Source organism: Neoarius graeffei, chromosome 18 (assembly GCF_027579695.1).
Source record: "Neoarius graeffei isolate fNeoGra1 chromosome 18, fNeoGra1.pri, whole genome shotgun sequence".
Lineage (NCBI taxonomy): Eukaryota > Metazoa > Chordata > Actinopteri > Siluriformes > Ariidae > Neoarius > Neoarius graeffei.
In genome coordinates this window covers 670,504-696,984 of record NC_083586.1, presented here as the reverse complement: position 1 = coordinate 696,984, position 26,481 = coordinate 670,504, and the positions used below count along the sequence as shown (strand labels likewise).

Here is a 26,481-nt window from a genome sequence, read left to right as displayed (position 1 = left end):
GTTAACTATAATTAATGCTGAAGTTAATATAAAACTTGTTACCACACCAACAGGCCAATGGTTTTTGATACGACAAAATTTACCACAATGCGAGTTGATTTGATGCTGGGGTATGCAGTTGGTATGACATTTTACACAATCAATTTCATTTACATTAATTCACACATGCAAACAAAATATAATTTGAACATCAGTTCAGTGAGGATTGGTTAGATTTGTACAGTATATACCTGGTGTGCTATGTGCCTTATTGTGGGGAAGATGTTCCAGCCGAGCCCTCTCAGACAAGGGATGAGAGGTGTGAGAGGCACAGAAGGACTACTGGGGAGATTGTAAAACAGACAGACATTCAGCCAGAGTCTGATGTTGGACCTTTAACTGAAGCTGATTTGATGTTTTGAGTGACCTTGCTGAGGAACAGTGTTCAGACATCACATTAGACCCATGTTTTAAGAAGACATGTGAGGGTACAGTCTTTGCTCCTGCACTGGGAAAGGAGGTGTACTTGCTGCAGAATAGCCTTCTGTACAGACAGAGTGAAGATGTTTGCAGCTTATGGTCCCACAGAAGTGCAGGAAGGAAGTGCTTGAGCTTGGTCACACTGTACCATGGGCAGGTCACTTGACTTACATGAAGTCTTTGCAAAGAATCAGTAAGCGGTTTTATTGGCCAGGGCTGTATGAAGATGTGAAGAGTTTCTGTAAGTCCTGTCCTCAGTGTCAGCTGTCAAGTGGTAAATGTTTTAATCATGCCTGTTTGATTCCCCTATACACCCCATATACACTCCATTTGAGAGAATTAGGGTGGACATAGTTGGACCTTTGGAGAGGAGTAGATCAAGAAATGGGTTTGTCTTGGTCATTTGCAACTATGCTACAAGATACCCTGAAGCCTTTCCTTTTAGAGAAATCACAACCAGACATTTAGCCACTGCCATGCTCCAGCTTTTCTCTAGAGTTGAGGTGCTAACAGACCAAGGCCCCAACTTTATGAGCAAGACCCTAAAGCAAGTTTATTTAATATCCTTTTTATTGCCATTGCACAATGTACAATGAAATTCTATTTCTCTAGTGGATCATATAAAAAGACATAAATGGGTCATAAAAAACAGACATAAAAACATAAAGATGATTATTATTAGTAGTAGTAATAGTAATAAAACACCATAAGACAATAAAAGGTGAGGTAAAAGCCATAAATGGGGGACAATCACAAGAACAGTAAATAAAGTGCATATTTCACAGGACTGATCATATTGCACATCCAAAGACATATTGCACACCCCAAAAGATCAGTTCTTAGAGTTTAGTTCTCTAATACCCCTTTTCCACCAAATCAGTTCCAGGGCTGGTTCAGGGCCGGTGCTGGTTCACAACTCGTTCAACTTGCGAGCCAGCTGAGAACCAGTTTGCTTTTCCATAGCTCGTGGTGCTAAGGGAAGCCACGTCATTACTTCGCTGTATACGTCAGTTACGTCGCTACGTTTGCATAAACCTTGGCGCGAATATCGAAGCAAAAACAACACGGAAGAAGCAGCAGCAGCAACAACAAATAATAATAATGGATGACCTTCGCGTTTGTACAGCTGCGGCTTCTCGTCGCTTAAAAATGGCGATCTTTCGCAGTCTTATTGTTGTTGGTCTTAACAACTCCGCCCCTCCACTGACGTAAGCGGTTGTTTCCTCTGGCCCAGCAGAGACTTGGTGCTAGCCTGGAACCGGTTTTTCTGGCCCCAGAGCCAGTTCTTGGTCAGTGGAAACAGAAAACCCGGTTCCAAACTAAGCACTGGCCCCGAACCAGCCCTGGAACTGCTTTGGTGGAAAAGGGGCATAAGAGCACTTGGATAAAAACTGTTCTTAAGTTTGGAGGTGTGAGTTTTTAAGGATGTGAAGCACCTCCCAGAGGAGGGCAACAGAATGGAAAGATGGTAACCAGGGTGTGATAAGTCTCTAATGATGTTGGTTGCGCGGCGGAAGCACCATGTCCTGTAGTGTTTGTAACGGAGTTCCAATGATTTTCTGTGCTGCTGTGATTACTCTCTGCAGGGCCTTCTTGTCAGCTGCTGTGCAGCTCACAAACCACACCAGCATCCCATAGGTGAGAATGTTTTCAATAGAACAGTGATAGAATGAAAGAAGCAGCTGATGTGATATGTCCAGTGTTTTCAATGTCCGAAGGAAATACAGACGCTGCTGTGCTTTCTTCACCAGGGCAGTCATATTTGTAGACCATGTGAGGTCTTGTGATGTATGTGCCCAGAAATTTATATGAGGACATACACTGAACTGCATCACCCCTAATGTATAGGGGAACAGGGCCTTCACATTGTCTCCTGAAATCAATGATCATCTCCTTGGTTTTGGAGATGTTGAGTGCCATATTATAGCTGGAGACTTTAATAAGACCAATCTTAAGACTGTACTCCCGAAGTTTCACCAGCACATGAAGTGTCCAACAAGAGGGGAAAGGACTCTCGATCACGTGTACTCCAACATCAAACACAGTTACAGAGCCATGCCCCTCCTCCACCTTGGACAGTCAGATCATCTTTCCTTGCTGCTCATCCCTGCATATGCTCATCCCTGCATAACCCCCCCCCCCCCCCGATGCAGATTCAGGCCCACCACAAAGACTGTAACAACTTGGCCTGAGAATGCACTCAGCGAACTCCAGGACTGCTTTCAACACAGTGACTGGGACCTATTTGAACATCAGGACCTGGAAACATTCACAGAGACAGTTTTGGACTACATCAAGTTCTGTATGGGAACTGTATCTGTGGACAAAACCATCTGGATTTTTCCAAATCAGAAACCCTGGATGACCAGCCAGGTTCGCTCACTCCTCAAGGCCCGCAACACTCCCTTCAGGTCAGGCGACAGAGTCCTTTACAGCACGACTCGAGTTGATCTGAAGAAAGGGATTAAAAAAGCCAAAGCGGACTATAATAGCCAGGTCCCCAAATTGAAAAAGGGCTTTAAATAAGGTGTAGGCATTTTTGAGGAAAAGTAATTCAAGTGTTGTTTCTATATGATTTTTGGGTGCTGAATCCATTTCTGCCATATAACATTCTCTAAAAGTTACGGTTTAGCCGTAAACGACAAAACAAACATGGCCGCCGGTGTATTTCGTGTTTGCGCAATAACTTTGGAATGGATGGATGGATTTGCACCAAATCTTGTGTGCTAATACTCTGTAATAGATACATGAACTGACAAAATTTTGGAGACCAACTCTTTCAAGATGGCCGACTTTCAAGATGGCTGACTTTTTGTTTGCGCAATAACTTTGGAACGGGTTGACGGATTTGCACGAAATCTTGTGTGTTAACACTCTATAATAGGTACATTAACTGATTAAATTTTGGAGGCCAACGCTATCAAGATGGCCGACTGTCAATATGGCCGATTTTTTGCTTGCGCGATAACTTTTAAACGGGTGGACGGATTTGCACCAAATTGATAAGTACATGAACTGAGACTCAAATGGTCAAGATGGCAGTAGCTTTATGTACTACCCTGAGGGTTTTTTTTTTTTTTTGCAGGGGGGCAAAAAAAAAAAGCAAAAATAAAAAAATAAATAAAATAAACATGGCTGGCAAAACTTTATAATGCATTTACTGTAGTTTAACCATTGCTCAATAAAACTAAACTATACATCCACAGGTTTTCAAGCATATTGATAATGAAAACCTATATCCATGAAAACTATGTGCATGACAAGAACAGTAATATTATAAACGTGAACATTTGAACATAAACATAGCCTATTGGCCTATTCAATCTAATCCAGCCCTTGGATAGTTTTCAACAATAAACAAAAAGAAGACACTGTAGTGCTTGGGTGGCCAACCTGCGGCTCTTTGCCCGGTGTCATGCGGCTCTTATGTTCATATCGAAGTTTGTGTTTGCCGAATCAACCGGTTAATTTTTTTTTTGGTTGTCGGTTAAACTAGAGACAATTCCCCTGTGGGAAATTGTGAGAGTGATGCAGTGAACTGTGTGAATGTGTCTCTCTGAGAGGGAGCAGCCCCTCCCTCATGTGTGTGTGAGAGGGAGCAGCCCCTCCCTCATATGTGTGTGTGTGTGTGTGTGTGTGTGTGTGTGTGTGTGTGTGTGTGTGTGTGTGAGAGAGAGAGCAGCCCCTTCCCCATCCGCGCGCTGCGAGCAGAGACACAGAGTGTGAAATTTGTTTTTTAAGAGCATTTTTTTTATTTTTAAGAGTGTTTTTAAATTTTTTTTTAAGTTTTAATTCTGTATTAAAATTACTAAACAAGCAAATGCCGCCACAGTCCACGAAACACAGGAAGCACGAGAAGAAAACAGCAAATCAGAAAGCCGCGCACATCCGTGCAGCTTCCGCGAAAACGTGCGCAGCCCTCTGATCCACCGCCCTCCCCCCACACTTCCCACGCCCCACGGACTGCAACGGCATGAGATAATCGCTAAGTTTTTGGGCAAGGTGTATCTTGTGTCAAGTAGCCTCTCAAAATGGCAATGAAAAAATGCACAGCAAAACGAAAATATGAAGACGAACATAGGACATTTTTAACAGAGTGGGAGAGTTTATACTTTTTTGTTGAACGTAATGGCAAGCCATTCTGCCTTATATGTCAGTCGTCATTAGCTCATTTCAAAGCTTCCAATCTTCAGCGCCACTTCAGCTCACTTCATGCTAACATCGACAAGGAATTTCCAAAAGGGATTGAACTTCGCAAGAACAAGTTGGTAGCTCAAGCGAGTAGGACGCTTCTTTGCTTTGCTCCTGCTTGATCTTTATTTTACTTTACTTTCTCATTTAATTTCCACTATTTTTTCATTTTATTTTTCATCTTTATAAGTTAGCTTTTAAAACAAAATGCCAGGGGGCAAAAAATCCAGGAGATCCTGCATAAAATGCACAGAACTAGAACAGAGGATTTCTATCCTGGAATCAAAGATTGATGCTCTGCCAAAGACGGACAAATTAAGAGCAATATCTCAGGAAAGGAGTACAGAAACAGTGGCTGAGAATGCAGAAAATGCACCCCGACAGGCCGATGGCATTGCAGATCGAGTGGATGAATTCATCGATTTAACAGGTCAAAATGTGAGTACAGATGAAAATAAAAACAGAAGAGTTATTACCTCAACACCAGCTTGTTCTGATACTGTGCGACCCATGCTCCACAGCCATGCTATTAGAAATAGAGCTAGGTCTACAAATTACAATAGGATTTACAGTCCTATGGAAAATCCACAGCCCATAAGGCTTCAGAACAAATTTGAATGCCTCAGGGATATGGAAGCGGAATTTTCAGGTGGACAAGCACATCATAGAAAGAGATCGCACCACAACTGAAGAGCTGTGGGAAGAGGCAAAAAGCAGCTCGTAACACCACCTGATCCCACAACCCTTGTTCTTGGTGATTCCACTGTAAGACATTTGAAAGGACATGGGATGATTATTTGCTGCCTTCCAAATGCATCCATCTGTGACACCAAAGACAGCATTTTGAAGCTCATGTCCGAGCATAAAACTATCGGAGGTATTGTTGTGCATGTGGGAGCAAATGATGTTTTCAGAGAACAGCTGTTTGTCCAAGATGATTTCAGAAAACTTTTTTCTGATCTCTATAAGACTGGAATACAATACAAAGGGGAAGCTTTGCATTTACTCGACTCTTCAGTCTTAACACCTGGCTTGGAAAAACTTGTTTTTCATCTGGTATGAACTTCATAGACAATTTTAACCTTTTCTGGAATCGCAGAGAATTCTTCAAGCCAAATAGCACTGAACTCAGCTGGATTGGGACCAAAGTCTTAGCAGATCATTATAGACTTGCAATTTTCTCTCGGCCAACATTGAGGAAAACAGTTGATAAGATGTCGCAGACTGACCTAGTTAATATCAACAATACCTCTGCAAAGCCAAAACAATCATCTATGCAAGTCTTCACCAAGGACACACAGCCATCTGGGGCAGACTGCCAAGAACCATCTGGGGCAGACTGCCAAGGACATCAACAATCACACGGAGAATGTGAGCATGTGATTTTATCATGCGATTCCATCCAGATTGAGGACCTGACTAAAGATAATCATGTCAAGGCTGCATCATCCACATCTCGACCCCATGCAAGTATCACAGAGACTATCAGGGAGACAGTCACCACAGAGACAGTCATGGAGACACTTACAAAGACCTCACCAAAGTCTCGCTCTTCTGATTTTATTGTACCATCTCCGTCTCCCCCCTGCATGGATTTCCCTAATAGTATGCAGAGACTGCTGCCAATGGCTACACTCTCTTTTTCCAGCCCAAATCTGTCGCGACAAGCAGTGTACCCAGTTCATCAAAAATTAACCAACAGACTGAACTGTGTTCGCCCAGGACTTTCAGCTGGCTACCAATCTTTTTCACCATCTAAGAGATACATGACATCTCCAATTCTTTCACCGTCAAACCAAATGGAACATACAGAAAGTCTTGTATGATGTGCTGTGGGTCCCTGCATTGGGTGTAGTTTTGAAAACAAGCTGGGACCCAGTATGCCTATGCCATTCTCTATTCCTGTGTTGATAAGAAATAGAAAACATAGAGCATATTTAACCCAGGGGGTAAACCAGTCTAGTCTCCTTCCTGTTTCAAAACAATATCAGAATGCCCAAGTGGATATTACTTCTAGACTTTCTGTAAAGCTAGCTCTTCTGAACGTTAGATCACTTTCAAACAAGTCATTTTTAATCAATGATCTTATCTGCAAACACAATCTTGATTTTTTGCTTCTAACTGAAACTTGGCTGGATCAAGCAAATAGTGCTACCACCCTTATTGAAGCAACTCCCCCAAATTTTAATTTTATGAATGTTACCCGACAGGGGAAAGGTGGAGGGATCGCAAATATATTCAAAGTCTCTTTTCAATGTAAACAATCCTCACTTGGTGATTTTACATCCTTTGAACACTTATGTGCACTTGTTACATGCTCTCCTAACATATTATTATTAACTATTTACAGGCCTCCGAGACATTCAGCCAAAGTTTTTCTGGAAGAGATTGGTGAACTGTTGTCAGTCATTTGCTTAGAGTTTGACTGTCTTATTATATCTGGGGATTTTAACTTGCATGTAGATAATCCTGAAAACACTTATGCCAAAGAACTACTTGCACTTATTGACAACTTCAACCTAGTACAACATGTACAGGGGCCGACCCACTCTCGTGGTCATACCCTTGACCTCGTCATCACAAAGGGTCTTACTGTTTCTACTACTGTTGTTGACCTGGCCTTATCTGATCATTTTTGTGTTTTCTCTGATGTTTCTATGTCTCCTCATGTTCAGAACAGCTCAACGACTATGGGTAGGAGAGTCATAAACGACAACACGTGTTCTCTTTGAGCAAGCTCTCTCTTGGATCTCAACCAAAATGTCAGACTCTGTAGATGATTTACTGGAAATTTTTAATTTAAATATGACCCAAATTAGGGCGGCACGGTGGTGTAGTGGTTAGCGCTGTCGCCTCACAGCAAGAAGGTCCTGGGTTTGAGCCCAGGGGCCGGCAAGGGCCTTTCTGTGTGGAGTTTGCATGTTCTCCCCGTGTCCGCGTGGGTTTCCTCCGCGTGCTCCGGTTTCCCCCACAGTCCAAAGACATGCAGGTTAGGTTAACTGGTGACTCTAAATTGACCGTAGGTGTGAATGTGAGTGTGAATGGTTGTCTGTGTCTATGTGTCAGCCCTGTGATGACCTGGCGACTTGTCCAGGGTGTACCCCACCTTTTGCCCGTAGTCAGCTGGGATAGGCTCCAGCTTGCCTGCGACCCTGTAGAAGGATAAAGCGGCTAGAGATAATGAGATGAGATGACCCAAATTATGGATGATCTTGCTCCATTCAAAATTAAGAGAGTCAATGATAAGCAGAAAGCACCATGGAAGCAATATCCAGCTGTTAAACTGCTAAAGAGAGAATGTAGAAAGACTGAAAGAAAATGGCGCAAATCTAAACTTCACATCCATTATCAAATCCATAAAGAGATGCTTTGTAAATATAATTATGAAATTCGTAAAGCAAGACAGTCTTTCTTCTCCAACATCATCAACAGGAATATGAACAATGCCCGTGTGCTATTTTCAACAGTAGAGAAGCTAACTAATCCCCCACCACAATTAGCACCTGAACTTCTCTGTTAATAAAAGCAATGAGTTTGCATCCTTCTTCAAAGGTAAAATTGATAAAATACGGCAGAATATTGCTCATAATATATCTCAGTTGCAAATAATTGAAAAACTGCAATCACCAGTGAAACAGACAGATAACTTCAACACAGTGTCAGAATTTTGTTTAATTGATTGAGACTCTTGAAAAAACTGTACAAAATCTCAGTTCCTCAACATCTGAATTGGATATTCTGCCCACCAACTTTAAGTCTGTTCTTCATCTTATAATTACAGATGTGCTTCAAATCATAAATACATCCCTAGAGACTGGCATTGTTCCTGTGTCCCTGAAAATAGCCGTTGTAAAGCCCCTACTTAAAAAGAATAATCTGGATGCTTCAGTATTAAATAACTACAGGCCAATATCAAATCTACCATTCATCGAGAAAATCCTTGAAAAAATTGTCTTCAATTAATTATGATATCAAACAGCTGTTTTGATAACTTTCAGTCAGGATTTCGTGCCAATCATAGCACTGAAACAGCATTGATTAAAGTTATAAATGACATACGTCTTAATACTGATGCAGGCAAAACATCGGTCCTGGTATTACTGGACCTCAGTGCAGCTTTTGATACTGTTGATCACAACATACTGCTATATCGACTTGAACACTGGGTTGGGTTGACTGGTAAAGTTATCAATTGGTTAAAATCATACTTAAAAGATAGAAGCTTCTTTGTTACCATGGGAAATTGTTCCTCAACATCAATGTCCTTGACCTGTGGTGTCCCCCAGGGGTCGATTCTTGGACCATTACTATTCAACCTTTTATATGCTCCCACTTGGGCAAATTATCAAGAACAATTCAATTTTGTATCACTGCTATGCAGATGACACCCAAATTTATTTTGCTCTATCACCTAATGATTATGCCCCCCTTGAATGTCTCTACCAGTGTATCGATCAAATCAACAACTGGCTGTCACAAAATTTTCTTCAGCTGAACACAGATAAAACAGAAGTAATTCTATTTGGAAAAAAAGATGAAAGACTCAGGATTACCACTATTCTTGACACAAAGGGGATTAAAACAAAAGAAATGGTTAAAAATCTTGGTGTTTTCATTGACAGCGAGCTAAACTTTGACAGTCACATGAAAGCAATCACTAAAACAGCATTTTATCACCTAAAAAACATTTCCAAACTAAGAGGACTTATGTCAAAAAATGATCTGGAAAAACTTATACATACCTTCATCTCTAGTAGGGTTGATTACTGCAATGGCCTTTTCACAGGCCTGCCAAAAAAGACCATCAAACGACTTCAGCTGGTTCAAAATGCAGCAGCTAGGGTTCTCACACGAACAAAAAGAACAGAGCACATTACTCCAATTCTAAGGTCCCTTCACTGGCTTCCAGTAAGCTACAGAATTGACTTTAAAGCATTGCTGCTGGTGTACAAATCTCTAAATGGTACAGGGCCCAATTACCTCTCTGATATGTTGCAGCGGCCTAACCCAATCAGATCTACCAGATCGCAGCAGCAAAATTTACTGTTAAAACCTGTTGTTAAAGCAAAGTGTGGTGTAGGTATCATGCCGCCATCTTGTGTCAGAACTACAACTCCCAGGCAACTTCCGCGTTGACTACGTCACGCCTGGGCGGGATCATGGACATCACATTCCTCAGGAATTCAACAAAAGGACTTGGAACACAGCCATCTTGGCTCTTTCGCGTCAGACTCTAACTGAGACTGACCTAAAAAGAGAACTCATCATCAGACGTCTAAACAGCGCGTTTCCTTCTTTAATCTGCTCCTGATCAAAGTAGATATCGGAAACACGCGATCATCAACTCAAGCGAGTTATTAACCGGTTTTTGCAAGTATTACTTTTCTTTTTAAGCGTACGCGGCTGCGAGCAAAGGCAGTTTTCTAAAGAGCTCTTCTCTTTTCTTTCTTTTAAATCCGTGCACGGTGTTGAACAAAGACTTTTCGTCTTATCAACTACGAAGATCACCAAAGAGAGCTTCAGAACTTCTCTGTCCCTCACCGAAGACGACTTCTGACCTCAGGAAGCACGCGCAACTTCCTCGAGCTTCCAACTTCAGACAGAAGACAAACTTCCTCTGCAGTAAGAAGGCATTGGGCAAACAGAAGTTTAAGTCTTAGGAATTAGTTATTCACTTAATGTGAAGATTGTATGAAGTTAAATGAAGTGTATACACTGAATCTTGGTTCTCTATCATTTGCTTGTTGATTTAAAATTGGTTAATCCATAAGTTTGTGCATGTCTTTTTCTCTCTCTCTCCTAACATTCTAATTTCATTACTCACAAATATCCTGATCTCATTAAGATTTCAGTAACTCGGGTAATACTAGAAAGCTAAGAGGGTTTAGCTGTTTGAAAAGTCTCTGTCTCCAAGGAGGGCTTTCAACACGTGTTCACAGGCCCAAACCGCATGTTTAAGCTAGCAGGGCAGAGCTAAACTCTTTGTTCTAGAAAGGAAACACGTGGCAAACCCCTCCTCCTTCCCCTTTGTTCCAAGAGGTCCTGTATCTCATCTTTGAATTAAATATCATAAGTCCTAAGTTGGCGGCACGGTGGTGTAGTGGTTAGCGCTGTCGCCTCACAACAAGAAGGTCCTGGGTCCGGGGCCGGCGAGGGCCTTTCTGTGTGGAGTTTGCATGTTCTCCCCGTGTCTGCGTGGGTTTCCTCCGGGTGCTCCGGTTTCCCCCACAGTCCAAAGACATGCAGGTTAGGTTAACTGGTGACTCTAAATTGACCGTAGGTGTGAATGTGAGTGTGAATGGTTGTCTGTGTCTGTGTCAGCCCTGTGATGACCTGGCGACTTGTCCAGGGTATACCCCGCCTTTCGCCCATAGTCAGCTGGGATAGGCTCCAGCTTGCCTGCGACCCTGTAGAAGGATAAGGCCGCTAGAGAGAATGAAGTCCTAAGTTTAATTCAACCTTGATAGCAATTCTTCTGTTTACATTTAAAGCCATATAAACTACAGATGACTGTTTGAATGTTTAATTTTAATTAAAGCCTTCAGCTTTTACACACTAGGCCTGGAAGCACATGGCTAGTTAGAAATTCTTTTGTTCAGTTAGCTCACAAGCTAAAACTGCTTATACACACACGTGCTCACTAAACTTTGAGGATTCCCCTCCTCCAAGATTGCAGATAAGACACCCTGGTCCATCCTGGCACGGACACACACACATATACCAAGACTGCAGATAGCACGTCCTGGTACGGACACATTCCAACTTTGAGAGAGAGCCAAGGTCTCTCTCTCTCTCTCTCTCTCTCTCTTCTCACACACACACACACACACACTCTGTTTACAGAAGATTTCAATTCTGCTGCTATTAGATTGTTCAATTTTTCCTTTTCTTTTTATTAAAATTCTTATCTTTTTTTAATAAACTCCAGTATTATTGAAGTTGTGGTGTTGTCTGTTGTTTCCAATACTTTGAAGTTGCCCACATCGTCAAAGAACTCCTAAGGTGTATGAATAATTAGATGCAGTTTGGTAAGTGATAAATTTGAATTATCAAATTTTAAACGATTCTTCAATTGATTCTTTAAATGATTCACTTGATTCACTAAATGATTCATTGAACGATTCACTAAATGATTCCCTGATTTGATTCACTGACTCGATTCATTGAATGATTCACGTCACACGATTCAAATGAGACTGATTCTATGGTATGATTCAATTCAAATGAGTTAAATTAAACAATTCAATGGGATTGATTCATTTTACCTATTAACCTTCAAATTTAATGAGACTGATTTCATGTAATTATTAAAGAGTGATCACTTATGCAATCTTAAATACACAAAATCATTAATTACACCTACAGTGGTGAAGCAGCTTTTAGCTACTATGCAGTACAGCTATGGAACCAACTCCCAGAGGACATCAAAAATGCTCCTGCTGTTGGCAGCTTCAAATCTAGGTTAAAGACCAAGCTGTTTTCAGATGCTTTCTGCTAAATTATTAATATTGTCATCTCTACATGTTTTAAACTCTTTACTTTTACAGTCTCTGCATGTTTTAAATTTTACTTAACTTTTATTCTATTTTATTCTGCTGTTTTTTTTTAATTGAACTTTTACTTCATTTTATTATTTTATTTCTACTATTGTTTAATTCTTATTATTTTTCTTCCCCATTTATTTTATGTAATTTTATTTTCTATTGCTTACTGTTTTGCTTTTACTTCTGTAAAGCACATTGAACTGCCACTGTGTATGAAATGTGCTATATAAATAAACTTGCCTTGCCTTTAAAGAGTCAGGCAGAAAAACAGGTACAGATTTTCCAAAAATTTACGAAGCACTCAGAGACAGTAACGCTTGCATCGTATCAACTGGCTTGGAACATTGCATGGGCTAAAAAGCCATACAACGAAGGGGAGTTTGTTAAGAAATGCCTCAGTGACGCTGTTGAAATCTTGTCTCCTGAAAATGACAAACTAAAACGCATGGTATCAGACATCCAACTGTCCCGGCACACTGTTGAACACAGGATATCAGACATTAACACCGCTATTGAATCACAGTTGCACTCCGACCTTCAAGCCTGTGCGTATTTTAGTGTCGCTTTGGATGAGAGTTGTGACATAGACAAGCCTCAGTTAGCAATATTCGCACGCTCTGTGTCAAACGATAGTGTGATCAAAGAAGAACTCCTTGATATTGTGCCATTGAAAGACAGAACCCGTGGTATAGATGTGAAAGATGGCTGCATTTGAAAAAGCAAATTTGCCTATACGTAAACTAACTGCGATAGCCACGGATGGAGCGCCAGCCATGATCGGATCCGTGAACGGGCTTGTTGGGCTGTGCAAAGCTGACGAAACATTTCCCGAGTTTTGGAATTTCCACTGCATCATCCACAGGGAGCAACTCGTGTCTAAATCATTGAATTTAGACAACGTCATGAAACCTGTGATGGAAATCGTCAACTACATCCGCACATATGCTCTTAACCACAGGCAATTCAAGAATCTCATCGCTGAGCTTGACCAAGGGCTTCCAGGTGATCTGCCACTGCACTGCACTGTGAGGTGGCTGTCAAAAGGCAAGGTACTCTCTTGCTTCTTTGAACTTTTGGATGCTGTGAAACTGTTCATGGAAGAGAAGGACAAGGACTATCCGGAGCTCTCAGACCTCAAGTGGATTATGGATCTGGCCTTTTTGGTCGACATGCTGTGCCACTTGGACAGACTGAACCTTACCCTGCAGGGTAAATTAAAAGTGCTGCCTGACCTGGTGCAAAGTGTGTTTGCGTTTGTCAACAAACTGAAGCTGTTCAAGGCGCACATTCAAAAGGGAGATTTAACGCATTTTCCCACTCTGCTAAAAGCCAGCGGGCAAGTCACCACCGCCTCCCTGAATAAGCAAGGAGCCAGATATGCAACACTAATTGAAAACCTGCATGAAAGCTTTGTAACCCGGTTCCGTGATATACAACTGAAAAGGCCACAGATTATGTTCCTCGTCGACCCATTCAATGCGGAGATGGACTGTTTGAAAGCCCCGCTAGTCACAGATGAGGCTGCGGCTGAGTTGGAGATGATCAGTCTTCGTGAGGAAGACCAACTGAAACCTGTTTTGAGGGAAGGCACCATTGAGTTTTGGAAAAGTGTGCCATTGGAAAAATACCCAAATGTGAAACGGGCTGCGCTTAAGATACTGTCAATGTTTGGGTCAACATACGCCTGCGAGTCTGTGTTCTCTACCATGAAACACGTGAAGTCAAAGCATCGTTCTGTTCTGACTGACACCCATGTGAAAGAACTGCTTCGAGTGGCAACGACGGAATACAAGCCAGATTTGAAGAGGATTGTTCAAGGCAAGGAATGTCAGAAGTCCCACTAAGCAACATGCATAGTAAGTGCACACAATATTGATTGCTGTAAATGACTGGCCTGTGGTATTAGTACTGACTGAAGGAGTAAATTTCTCTCATGTTGGTGTGTGACATTTACTATTAATCTGGCTGAGCAGAGGTGCATGCGTGAGTGCGTGTGTCTGTGAGGGAGAGAGAGAGAGCGAGGGGGGGGCGATGGTCATGTGTATGGTGTGGCTTTTTTTTGGTAATGCCATGAGTCCCACTAAGCAGCATGCATAGTAAGTGCACACAATGTTCATTGTTAAAAATGACTGGCCTCAGCCTGTGGTCTTAGTACTGTAGGAGTAAATATGTTGGTGTGTGACATTTACTATTAATCTGGCTGAGCAGAGGTGTGTGTGTGTGTGTGTGTGAGAGAGAGAGGAAGGGATGGGTGATGTTCATGTGCCCATGTATATGATGTGGCTCTTTGCGGTAACACAGTAAAAAATGTGGCTCTTGGTCTCCAACTGGTTGGCCACCCCTGTTGTAGTGTCACCTACTGACATAACAAAAGCTATTGATTCATGCAAGTACTATTTGACATTCTGCATTTGCAAGATGCAGTACATGGGTTAGGCTTGCATCCACATCGGCCTGTCTTGCATCCCGTGGAGCAGGCACAGGAGATGAACTCCTCACAAACCTCTGGAACTGGTGGCAGTGACATGAGCTGAGGAACAAGCAAGTTTTCCTCCATTTTCCACCCCATGGTCTCAGGGGGTGGGAGAACTGGCTTCTGCAAGTTAGCTTGGTTCCAGACTAAAGCTTGAAAGTGAGAGCGCTGAATATGGAAGTACAGTGCATCTCTAGTTGGTGGCAGCCTTTCTATTGTCATGCCCCTTACAAGCATGCTTGCTCTGACATCATTGATGTGGTCAGCATCCATTGCACCATACAGTTTGCAGACAAACTGTTCTACATTCTGAATGGCATGTTCACTAAGCTCTGGACCTTCACCAAGTCCCTTTAAGAGATGATGGTGCTGCACAAACACATCCCAACATGACTGTGTGCCCTGCAATATATGAAGTTGAATCACTTCTAGTCAGTGCATGGAAAGCTGGAAGCAGCTTCAGAACCTGTGGTTCCATCTTCAATTGTTTCACAATAGCTTGAATTGGGAAGTATTTTCTTTCCTTTGATGTACCTGCTTTCATCCAGAGCTTTTTGCATGGCATCATGTGGAAGTGGGCAATCAGTAGGATCAAGATGTCAGTGTCTCTTGCTGAAACAACAATGGTTGATGCCTTGCTTGTTATGCAATGGAGAACAATTCTGGTGTCTGCTTCCTCATGCTTAACTTCCATGCAGTTGGTGTTCAGTGTTGCATTGGACGCTTCGACACCCTCTTCATCACTAAAGCCACCTGCTGTCACTATGGTTTTGTTGACTGGTGCTCTCAGAATCAGCTGTTGCGACAGGAATCGAGCAAGGTCAGCCTTGTTGTCCTGATGAGCAATGAAGTTTTCCCACTTTACAGGAAGAGGCAAATCTGTGCTTTCAACAGGTCTTCGGATTGCCACCAAGCCTCTTCCGCGGCGCTTCCGTGTTCCAGTTTTGATTGAGTGTGTTTGGTAGTGATCAAACAATACATCAATCCGTTGGAATTTTGCTTCGCTTTTGAGTACAGCCTCTACAAAGACATCAGCAAGGTCCCCAAATGTCTTTGCTCCTTGTGGCTTAGCAATGGCAATGACCAGAGCTTGACCATCAATTATGAGCATGGGCTCCTCTTCTAGGTCTTTGTCATCAAGGTGATCAGGACATACAGTACCAGCAGTTAAGATCTTAGCGAATACGGCCTTTGAACCTGATAAAATTTACTTCAAGGGCTCAAAAAACAATTTTCATGAATAATGTTTGATTGGAATGACATTAAGACACAAGATGTCCTGGGGATGGTCAGTTTTGCAAGCATACAGTGGTGCTTGAAAGTTTGTGAACCCTTTAGAATTTTCTATATTTCTGCATAAATATGACCTAAAACATCAGATTTTCACACAAGTCCTAAAAGTAGACAAAGAGAACCCAGTTAAACAAAAGAGACAAAAATATTATACTTGGTCATTTATTTATTGAGGAAAATGATCCAATATTACATATCTATGAGTGGCAAAAGTATGTGAACCTCTAGGATTAGCGGTTAATTTGAAGGTGAAATTAGTCAGGTGTTTTCAGTCAATGGGATGACAATCAGGTGTGAGTGGGCACCCTGTTTTATTTAAAGAACAGGGATCTATCAAAGTCTGATCTTCACAACACATGTTTGTGGAAGTGTATCATGGCACGAACAAAGGAGATTTCTGAGGACCTCAGAAAAGGTGTTGTTGACGCTCATCGGGCTGGAAAAGGTTACAAAACCATCTCTAAAGAGTTTGGACTCCACCAATCCACAGTCAGACAGATTGTGTACAAATGGAGGAAATTGAAGACCATTGTTACCCTCCCCAGGAGTGGTCGACCAACAAAGATCACTCCAAGAGCAAGGTGTGTAATAGTTGGCGAGGTCACAAAGGACCCCAGGGTAACTTCTAAGCAACTGAAGGTCTCTCTCACATTGGCTAATGTTAATGTTCATGAGTCCACCATCAGGAGAACACTGAACAACAATGGTGTGCATGGCAGGGTTGCAAGGAGAAAGCCACTGCTCTCCAAAAAGAACATTGCTGCTCGTCTGCAGTTTGCTAAAGATCACATGGACAAGCCAGAAGGCCATTGGAAAAATGTTTTGTGGACAGATGGGACCAAAATAGAACTTTTTGGTTTAAATGAGAAGTGTTATGTTTGGAGAAAGGAAAACACTGCATTTCAGCATAAGAACCTTATCCCATCTGTGAAACATGGTGGTGGTAGTATCATGGTTTGGGCCTGTTTTGCTACATCTGGGCCAGGACAGCTTGCCATCATTGATGGAACAATGAATTCTGAATTATACCAGTGAATTCTAAAGGAAAATGTCAGGACATCTGTCCATGAACTGAATCTCAAGAAAAGGTGGGTCAAGCAGCAAGACAACGACCCTAAGCACACAAGTCGTTCTACCAAAGAATGGTTAAAGAAGAATAAAGTTAATGTTTTGGAATGGCCAAGTCAAAGTCCTGACCTTAATCTAATGGAAATGTTATGGAAGGACCTGAAGTGAGCAGTTCATGTAAGGAAACCTACTAACATCCCAGAGTTGAAGCTGTTCTGTACGGAGGAACGGGCTAAAATTCCTCCAAGCCGGTGTGCAGGACTGATCAACAGTTACTGGAAACATTTAGTTGCAGTTATTGCTGCACAAGGGGGTCACACCAGATACTCAAAGCAAAGGTTCACATACTTTTGCCACTCATAGATATGTAATATTGGATCATTTTCCTCAATCAATAAATGACCAGGTATAATATTTTTGTCTCATTTGTTTAACTGGGTTCTCTTTATCTACTTTTAGGACTTGTGTGAAAATCTGATGATGTTTTAGATCACATTTATGCAGAAATATAGAAAATTCTAAAGGGTTCACAAACTTTCAAGCACCACTGTATACTCAAAAAATGCCATTTAACAGAAATCCATTGATCGCAAGGAAATTTTTGTTTAATTCGTCCCACTTTTAAATTGATCAGGCTCACCCCAATTTAATATTTCCTAATTTAATCATGAAAAAAACAATGTTCAAATTTAACAAAACAACATAGGACATGTTTATGGTTTGTATCAACAAAATTATACACTAGTTTTTGTTTCACTTGATCTTCATCAGTTTTGGATTATGCGCCTAATATTCCAGTATGTCAGGCCTCATTTGCATATGTAAACATAACATTTCAGACAACTTGTAATACAAAAAGTGTTTGTACTAATGTAAGCAAGAAACTGGTAAAGTTTTATGGTGATATATAAAAGTTTAAAATTTTAGCCTATCTGCCATTAATTTCCAGCCTGGGAAGACGACATCTATTTTTAACCAAGAATTACAAAAAACTGGGGACCTGATTTCAATGTTATATGGTGGATTTGTATTTAGAAGACATTGAATTTTCTAAAAATGCTGTATAACAACTTTTCCCCAAAAATGCCTACAGGGTTACAGAATTCTGAATATCCGGACCTGGCTATAAAAGGAAGATAGTCCCACCTCGCCAGCAACAGACCACGAGAGGTGTGGCAGGGCATACAGAACATCACCAACTTCAGGGGCGGTGATGTGACATCAGGAGTCCCAAGTAAGTTGCTGGCAGAGGAGCTCAATTGCTTCTTTGCTCACTTCGAATCTCCGCAGTGACACTCACTTGCTCTAGCCCTGCCTGCACCCCTCCACTAGAAGAGCAGGAGGTGAGGCGTGTGCTCCAGGCAGTGAACCCCAGGAAGGCTGCCGGTCCGGACGGAGTACCTGGCAAGGTGCTCATAGCATGTGCCCACCAGCTGTCCTACATCCTCTGCAGGATCTTCAACCTCTCGTTGGCTCAAGCAGTCATCCCTACCTGCCTGAAGTCAGCCATAATAATTCCCGTCCCAAAAGAGTCACCCATAACCAGCCTCAATGACGACCACCCTGTTGCCCTCACCCTGGTAATTATGAAGTGCTTTGAGAGACTGGTCCTTCAGCACATCAAAGACTGTCTCCCCCCGCACACTCGACCCCCACCAGTTTGCATACCGGGTGAACAGATCTACGGAGGACGCCATCGCCATAGCTCTGCACACTGTGTTGAGCCATCTGGAACAGCAGCAGAACTATGCAAGAATGCTCTTTGTAGACTACAGCTCGGCATTTAATACGATTATCCTGGACATTCTGATCACAAAACTGGACATTTTAGGCCTCCCCCCTCTCATGTGCACCTGGATTAAGGACTTCTTGACCAACAGGCCCCAGACTGTGAGACTTGGGCCCCCACCTTTCTTCCACACATACACTGAGCACCGATTCACCACAGGGCTGCGTGCTGAGTCCCCTCCTGTCCTGTCTCTACACCTATGACTGTAGTCCAGTTCACGGTGACAACATGATTGTCAAATTTGCTGATGACACCACAGTGGTTGGGCTGATCTCAGATGGAGACAAGACAGCCTACAGGGAGGAGGTTCAGAGGCCCATGACCTGGTGCTCAGTAAACAACCTGGCTCTAAACACTACAAAGACAAAGGATATCATTGTGGACTTCAGGAGGAAGAATAGTGACCACCTCCCCCTCTACATCAACGGCGAGTGTGTGGAGAGGGTTCATGATTTCAGATTCCTGGGAGCCCAGATCTCTGACGACCTCTCCTGGACAATCAATATCTCAGCTGTTATGAAGAAGGCTCAGCAGCATCTACACTAACTGAGAGTCCTCAGGAAGAACAATCTAGACCAGAAGCTGCTGCTGGCCTTCTACTGTTCCTCCATTGAAAGCCTGCTGACGTACTGCTTGTCCACCTGGTACGGGAGCTGCACTGCTGCAGACAGAGGGAGGCTTCAGAGGACAGTCGCAGCAGTGCAGAGGATTGTTGGCTGCCCTCTCCCCTCCCTGACAGACATGTACACCACCCGGTGCATCAGCAGAGCTCGGAGCATCATTAAGAACAATTCACATCCTGCCTCCCAGCTTTGAGCTGTTTCCTTCTGGGAGGCGCTACAGATGTATTAAAACAAGGACTACTAGAATGAAAAACAGCTTCTTCCCAAGAGCCATCACCATATTGAACTCTAAGAGAAAACAAATATAATTTCAACATTATGCAATACATGTCACTGTCACTGTTGCTTTTACATTCTGTGCAATACAAATAATTTATTATTTATTCTGGACATAGCCATCCATATTCATACTTGGATATAAGACACTTTTTTTTTTTATACATATTTCAATTTTTGTAATGTTTGTGTGAGGATTTAAGGGGTTTTTTTTGCACTGGAAAGGGAGAAGCTTCTAATTTCGTTATACAATTGATTGTAAAATGACAATAAAGGGCATTCTATTCTATTCTATTCTATTCTAGGTTGTTCATGGAGCACCACTCTGTTAGTCTGCGGACCTCATCCCTGTATGCAGATTCAACACCATTGTGTATCAGACCAACTACAGTAGTGTCATCTGCAAATTTAATAATGGTATTTGTGCTATAGGTTGGTATGCAGTCATGTGTATAAAAGGAAAACAGGAGAGGACTCAGTATGCACCCTTGCAGGGCCCCAGTATTGATTGTCAGAGAGGAGGAGTGATAAGTCCCCATCCTGACAACCTGAGAACGGTTGGTTAAAAAGTCTCTGATCCAGCTGCACATGTGCTGATCCACGCCCAGGTCCAGCAGTTTGTTCTCCATTCTGCTGGGTATGATAAGATAAGATAGCCTTTATTGTCATTGTACAATCACCCATACAATGAAATTGACTTGCCACAACTGAAGTTGTATTAAAAACACATAAAAACATACATAAAAGCGAGAACATATAAAAATACTTAACACACAAAAACAAAATATTGGTCATGTCATGAAAATGGAACAAATAAATAAGATCACGGTAGTCAAGTTATTGCACTTCATAGAAATAGCAAAGAACATTTTAGCAACCCATGTGTGTATTAAGTGTCCTCACAGCCCATGGAAAGAAGCTGTTTTTCAGGCTGTTTGTTCTACTCTTTATGCTCCTGTACCTCGTTCCAGAGGGCAGCAGGCTGAGCAGGTGGTGTCCGGGATGGAGGTGGTCGCGAATGATCTTCCTGGTTCTGGAGAGACATAAAGAGTTAGCGATGTCATCTAGGGAGGGCAGAGGACAGCCAATTGTCTTTTCAGTTGACCTTATCACCCTCTGCAGCTTTTTCTTGTCAGCCTCTGTGCAGCCAGCATACCACACCATGATGGAGAAAGCCAGCACACTCTCAATGGTGGAGTGGTAGGTGGTCACCAATGGCCTCTCCTCCAGTCTGTTCCTTCTGAGGACTCTCAGGAAGTGGATTCGCTGTTGGGCCTTCCCCACCATAGCTGTTGTGTTAGCTGACCAGGCGAGGTCCTCAACCGGGAGAGGTCCTCAATTTAAAGGTGTGGACCATCTCCATGCAGTCTCCATTGATGTAGAGGGGAGTGGGGTCAGCTTTGTGCCTCCTGAAGTAGGATATTAGGCAGAAAAAGAAAATTACCAGTCAAAAATAATATTTTATATAATCCTGATGAGCGCCGCAGGCGCAAAGTCCCTCTGGGGGGGTCTGGGGGCATGCCCCCCCCAGAAAATTGAAATTTAGACTTCATTTCCTGCATTCTAGGACATTTTCAGGGTGAAATGGCGTGTAATATTTGATCAGAAATATTGCATATTTTTACTTTGTATTTTTTTCAGTTTCACTCCTGAATGTATCAGATGTATGTATGGTGTTTGATTTGGTAACAAAAGTGAAAAGAAAATAAACAACAATGAATTGTATATAATCTTTTGATCTAGTTACAGTATTGAATAAAAAAAACCCAACAGTATTCTATTTTACGTGGCACAAATTAAATCGCAGAATGTCTGTCACTGACTGTCATCCATAATATTTTGACCAAACTACTCAAAAATTAACTTTGAAAGAACGGGAACTGAGTTTCTTTGGTTTACACAAAGATTACAGACGTCTAGGGGCCTGCAAGAATCGGTCTGCTGCTGCATCAAAGTCAAATTCCTGACGATCTAACTTTTCGTAGCTTTGTCTGATAAGCTGCTCCAGCCTAACTATACTTAATTTTGTTCTCAACTTGGTTTTGATCCTGTTCTGAACAGAAAAGACTCGCTCAGCCTCTGCATTGCCAACAAGCACACATATTGACATGAGGTGAAACATGCTTGGATAGAGCCGCTGATTTGGCATGTTTGGACCTCCAAATATCTTCATCATGAGCTGAGTTGGTCTTGCAAAATGACCCTCTTCCTGCCATTCATCATCACCATCTGTTGAGAACCTGTTCTGGTATACTAGTCGCTTGAAGGCAAGAAATTCTCCTCTTGCCTGTCTGAGGGTCGCTATCCCAATCGATCGGATGGCGACCCCCCCCCCCCCATGTGGGGGGGGGGGGGGGGGGGCGCCTCCGCGGCTGGAGGCTCGCAGGCGCCCGCTAGGCGCCTCCGTCCTCCTAAACCCAGATGCGCCTCGCGCCTCTCAAGGCTTTCTCCCCCGACCTCCCGACACACGCCTCCCGCGTCACGCCGTGCGAATGCCTCGGCCCACCCCCCATGGACGCGCGCTGCTGCCGGTGGATCCTTCCACTCTGGCTGCCCGCGCGCGCCCCGGACCGGGACGAGACGGGGTCGCGGCCACGGGCGCGAGAGGCTCAGGCTGAGGCCGGGGGTCGGAACGATGAGAGGCCGCCTGAAGGGGAGGGCCCCCTCTCCCTTTTTCGAAAACCCCATCCGAACGCGACCTCAGATCAGACGAGACGACCCGCTGAATTTAAGCATATTACTAAGCGGAGGAAAAGAAACTAACCAGGATTCCCTCAGTAGCGGCGAGCGAAGAGGGAAGCGATGAAATATTCTGATTTTTCATTTCAAGTTTTCAGTATTTTTCGTATTAAACTGTGTTTCTTACGATTTGTAAATGATGGCGGAACATAACTGGATTTATCGGATGACGTGGGAGTATTCATGTGCGAAAATTTTCGGCATTATCGTCCGTTTCAGTATCCGTCTGTGTGTATACTTGCCCGTTGAAATCGGCAATCGCCCATCAAATTTACGGGTGGACGGGTCTCTGCCTAATACCTTATCCTGAAGTCCATGACCACCTCCTTTCTTTTCTTGGTGTTGAGAGCCAGGTTGTTTTTGGCACACTGCCAGCTGTTGCACCTCGTCCCTGTAGGCCGACTCATCCCCTCCAATTATGAGCCCCACCTAGGTGGTGTCATTCGCAAATTTAATTATTGAATATGAATATGAATATGTCTTTATTGTCATTGCCACAAGTACAACGAAATTGAAAGTGCTATCCAGTCAGTGCAAAGAGTCAATAAATAGGGTAAAATAATAGGGTAAAAAGCAATAAACAGTGGCCTAAGCCCAAGACACACAGACCACACACTCACACATACCTACACAGTTCCAGTTGCCTCATTCACACAGTTCAGACATCAGACATCATGTAAACAAATTCTCTGTATGTAAGCAGAGTTCCTTAGTTTCTAACAGCATTAAGGCAGGTGACTGCAGTGGGATAGAAACTGTTCTTAAATCTATTTGTCCTTGCCCTGATTGCTCTGTACCGCTTGCCTGAGGGCATCAGTTCAAACAGGGGATAGCCAGGGTGTGAGGTGTCTTTTATAATGTTCTGGGCTTTTTTCAAACACCGCAAGCGGTGAAGTTCTTCCAGTGTGGGGAGAGGGCATCCAACAATCTTTTGGGCAGTGTTGATGACCCCCTGAAGCGCTTTCCTCTGAGCTGCTGTGCTGCTTTTATACCAGATGCATATGCAGTATATTAGTATGCTTTCAATGGAGGCCCTGTAGAAACAGACCAGCAGTCTTTGTGTGATGTTGTTCTTTCTGAGTATTCTGAGAAAGTACAGTCTCTGTTGGGTCTTTTTCAGCAGCTCAGAGGTGTTTACGCTCCAGGACAGACTGTCCTCGATGTTGACTCCCAGGAAACGAAAGTCTGCTACCCTCTCCACACATTGCCCGTTGATGGTTAGAGGTGGAATCTCAGTTCTTTTCCTTCTGTAGTCGACTATGAGTTCTTTTGTCTTTGAGGTATTCAGGAGAAGGTTGTTGGCCACGCACCATGACACCAGCTGCTCTACCTCGTCTCTGTAGGCGGACTCGTCACCCCCAGATATGAGCCCCACCACTGTAGTGTCGTCTGCAAACTTTACGATGGTATTGCTCTGATGGACAGGGGAGCAGTCATGTGTGTATAGAGAGTAGAACAGTGGGCTAAGCACACAGCCCTGAGGAGAGCCAGTGCTGAGGCTCAGGGCTGGGGATGTGTGGTGGCCAATTCTCACTCTCTGTTTGCGGTCAGAGAGGAAGCTGTTAATCCACATACAGGTTGTGTGAGGAAGCCCCAGGTCTCTTAGCTTGGTCACCAGTCTGTGTGGGAGGATGGTATTAAACGCAGAGCTGTAATCCACGAAGAGCATCCGCACATAGCTCCCCTGCCCCTCCAGGTGTAACAGGGCGGCATGGAGCGCTGTGGCCACGGCGTCCTCCGTGGATCGGTTTGCTCTGTATGCAAACTGGTGGGGATCAAGGCTGCGGGGCAGGGCTGATGTAATGTGACTGCGGACCAGTTTTTCAAAGCACTTCATTATCACTGGGGTGAGTGCCACTGGTCTGTAGTCATTTAGGCCGGAGATGTGGGGCTTCTTGGGCACCGGAACTATGATGGAGGACTTGAGACAGTGTGGGACAGTCGACTGTGCCAGTGATTGGTTGAAGATCCTGGTGAAGATCCCAGCCAGCTGGTCAGCGCAGTCCCTCAGCACCCGTCCCGGGACGCCATCGGGTCCCGTCGCCTTCCTTGGGTTGACAGCCTGCAGCGAGCGCCTCACCTCGTGTTCCTCCAGAGTGAGGACAGTGCTGCTGTGGGCCGCATGATGTTGTTGGGCCTCTGGTGCTGTGACCTCAAAGCGGGCGAAGAAAATGTTCAGCTCCTCTGCCAGTGCAGGATCACCTTCGGCGGCTCTGGGGTTGGTCTTGTAGTTTGTCAGGTGCTGGATACCCTGCCACATCTGCCTACTGTTGTTGCTCTCCAGGTGGTCCTCAATCCTCCTCCTGTAGTCTGCCTTGGCCACTTTGATTCCTCTCTTCAGGTCGGCTCGAGCTGCACTGTAGTGGCCTCTGTCGCCGGTCCTGAAGGCGATGTTCCTCTGCTTCAGCAGCTGCTGGACCTCCTGGGTCATCCAGGGCTTTTGGTTTGGGTAGACCCGGATATGTTTGTGCACTGTGACAGTGTCTATGCAGTTCTTGATGTAACAAAGAACACTGACTGTGAACACGTCCAGGTCTTGATGTTCAAAAATATCCCAGTTGGTCCTATCAAAGCAGTCCTGCAGCTGCATGGTAGCATCCTCTGGCCATGTGGCAACAGTCTTTGCTGTGGTGGGAGCGGTTTTCTTGAGGGGTGCATATGCCAGGATTAGAAACAGTGATACATGGTCTGACTGGCCCAGGTGTGGTAGGGGACTAGCCCTGTAGCCCCCTTTGATGTTTGAATATACTTTGTCCAAAGTGTTGTCATCCCTAGTGGCACATTTGACATGCTGATGGAGTTTAGGGACAGCTGTTTTTAAGTCCGCATGATTAAAATCCCCAGCTATGATGTGTACAGTGTCAGGGTATCTGCTCTGCTTGCTGCTAACATTTGCATGCAACAATGCAATAGCCGAGTTAGCATTAGCATCCGGTGGTATGTAAACAGCAGTTATTATGACAACGGTGAATTCTCTTGGAAGATAGATAGGTCTGCATTTGACGGTCAGATATTCTATGTCAGGAGAGCAGTGGCGGTCAGTTATCACTGTGTTGGTGCACCAGCTATTATTCACGTACATACAGAGTCCTCCTCCTTTCCTCTTACCAGATTCTGCTGTCCGATCGTGGCGATGTGTGGTATGGCCCGCTAGCTCGATAGCAGAGTCCAGAATGCATTGATGAAGCCAGGTCTCGGTGATGAGCAGGATGCATGAATCTTTGACGTGTTTATTGGCTGCCACTTGTAGCCTCAGTTCATCCATCTTGTTCGCCAGGGATCTGGCATTGGAGATGAGTAGACTAGGAAGCGGTGGTTTGAGTGGCTGCCTACGTAGCCTGGCTAGTGCGCCAGCCCTGCAGCCTCGCTTTCTCCTTCTCTCCTGACGCCGCTTCCGCCTCCTCCCCGCCGGGATGGTAATCCATGGAGAGCCCGGTCCTCTCGCTATCTCTGCCGGTATCTTATGCAGTCGGATAAATTCGCTAGAAACGTTGTTATGATAGCGTAATCCGATCTTAAGGAGGTCATGTCGGCTGTAGATGTTATTTGCTCGACTGACAGTACACAAAAACAAACACAAGACGAACATAAACATCCAAACCCTACACCGACTGGTAGGACACTGAGCTGCTGCAACTGTGTGCGCCGCCATCATCATTGTGTTGGTAGGGTGGGTGGGAGTACAGTTGTGGCAGCGGGTGCATGGCCAAGCAGCAATCTGTGAATGGAGGGCGGGGTCAGGGGTAAGTGGCTAAGTCATTCCACCTGCTGTCAATTAATGCGCGTGTGTGTTTGTTACAGGGATGGAGCATAAAAGGAGAGAGAGCGAGCAGAGAAAAGGGGCTCCCTCCTGACCACAACGCATGTGTGCATGTTGAGTGAGTGAGTGAAAGCTTAAAAGCTCAATAAAGTGTGTGTGAACATCAACTCTCACCTGCCGTGCTTTTGTGCTGCACCCACATCAGGAACTGCTACAGTGGTGCCGAAACCCAGGAGCACAGAAGGGAACCACCCCATGGAGTCCTC

The 26,481-nt window shown here is 43.9% G+C and overlaps 1 protein-coding gene across 1 annotated transcript in view; it reads left to right on the top strand.

Moving 5' to 3' along the window:
* The window catches only part of LOC132866553 (zinc finger protein 665-like), a 69,749-nt gene that overhangs the window by 4,904 nt on the left and 38,364 nt on the right, over positions 1-26,481 (top strand). The gene's annotated exons all lie outside the window — the stretch shown is intronic.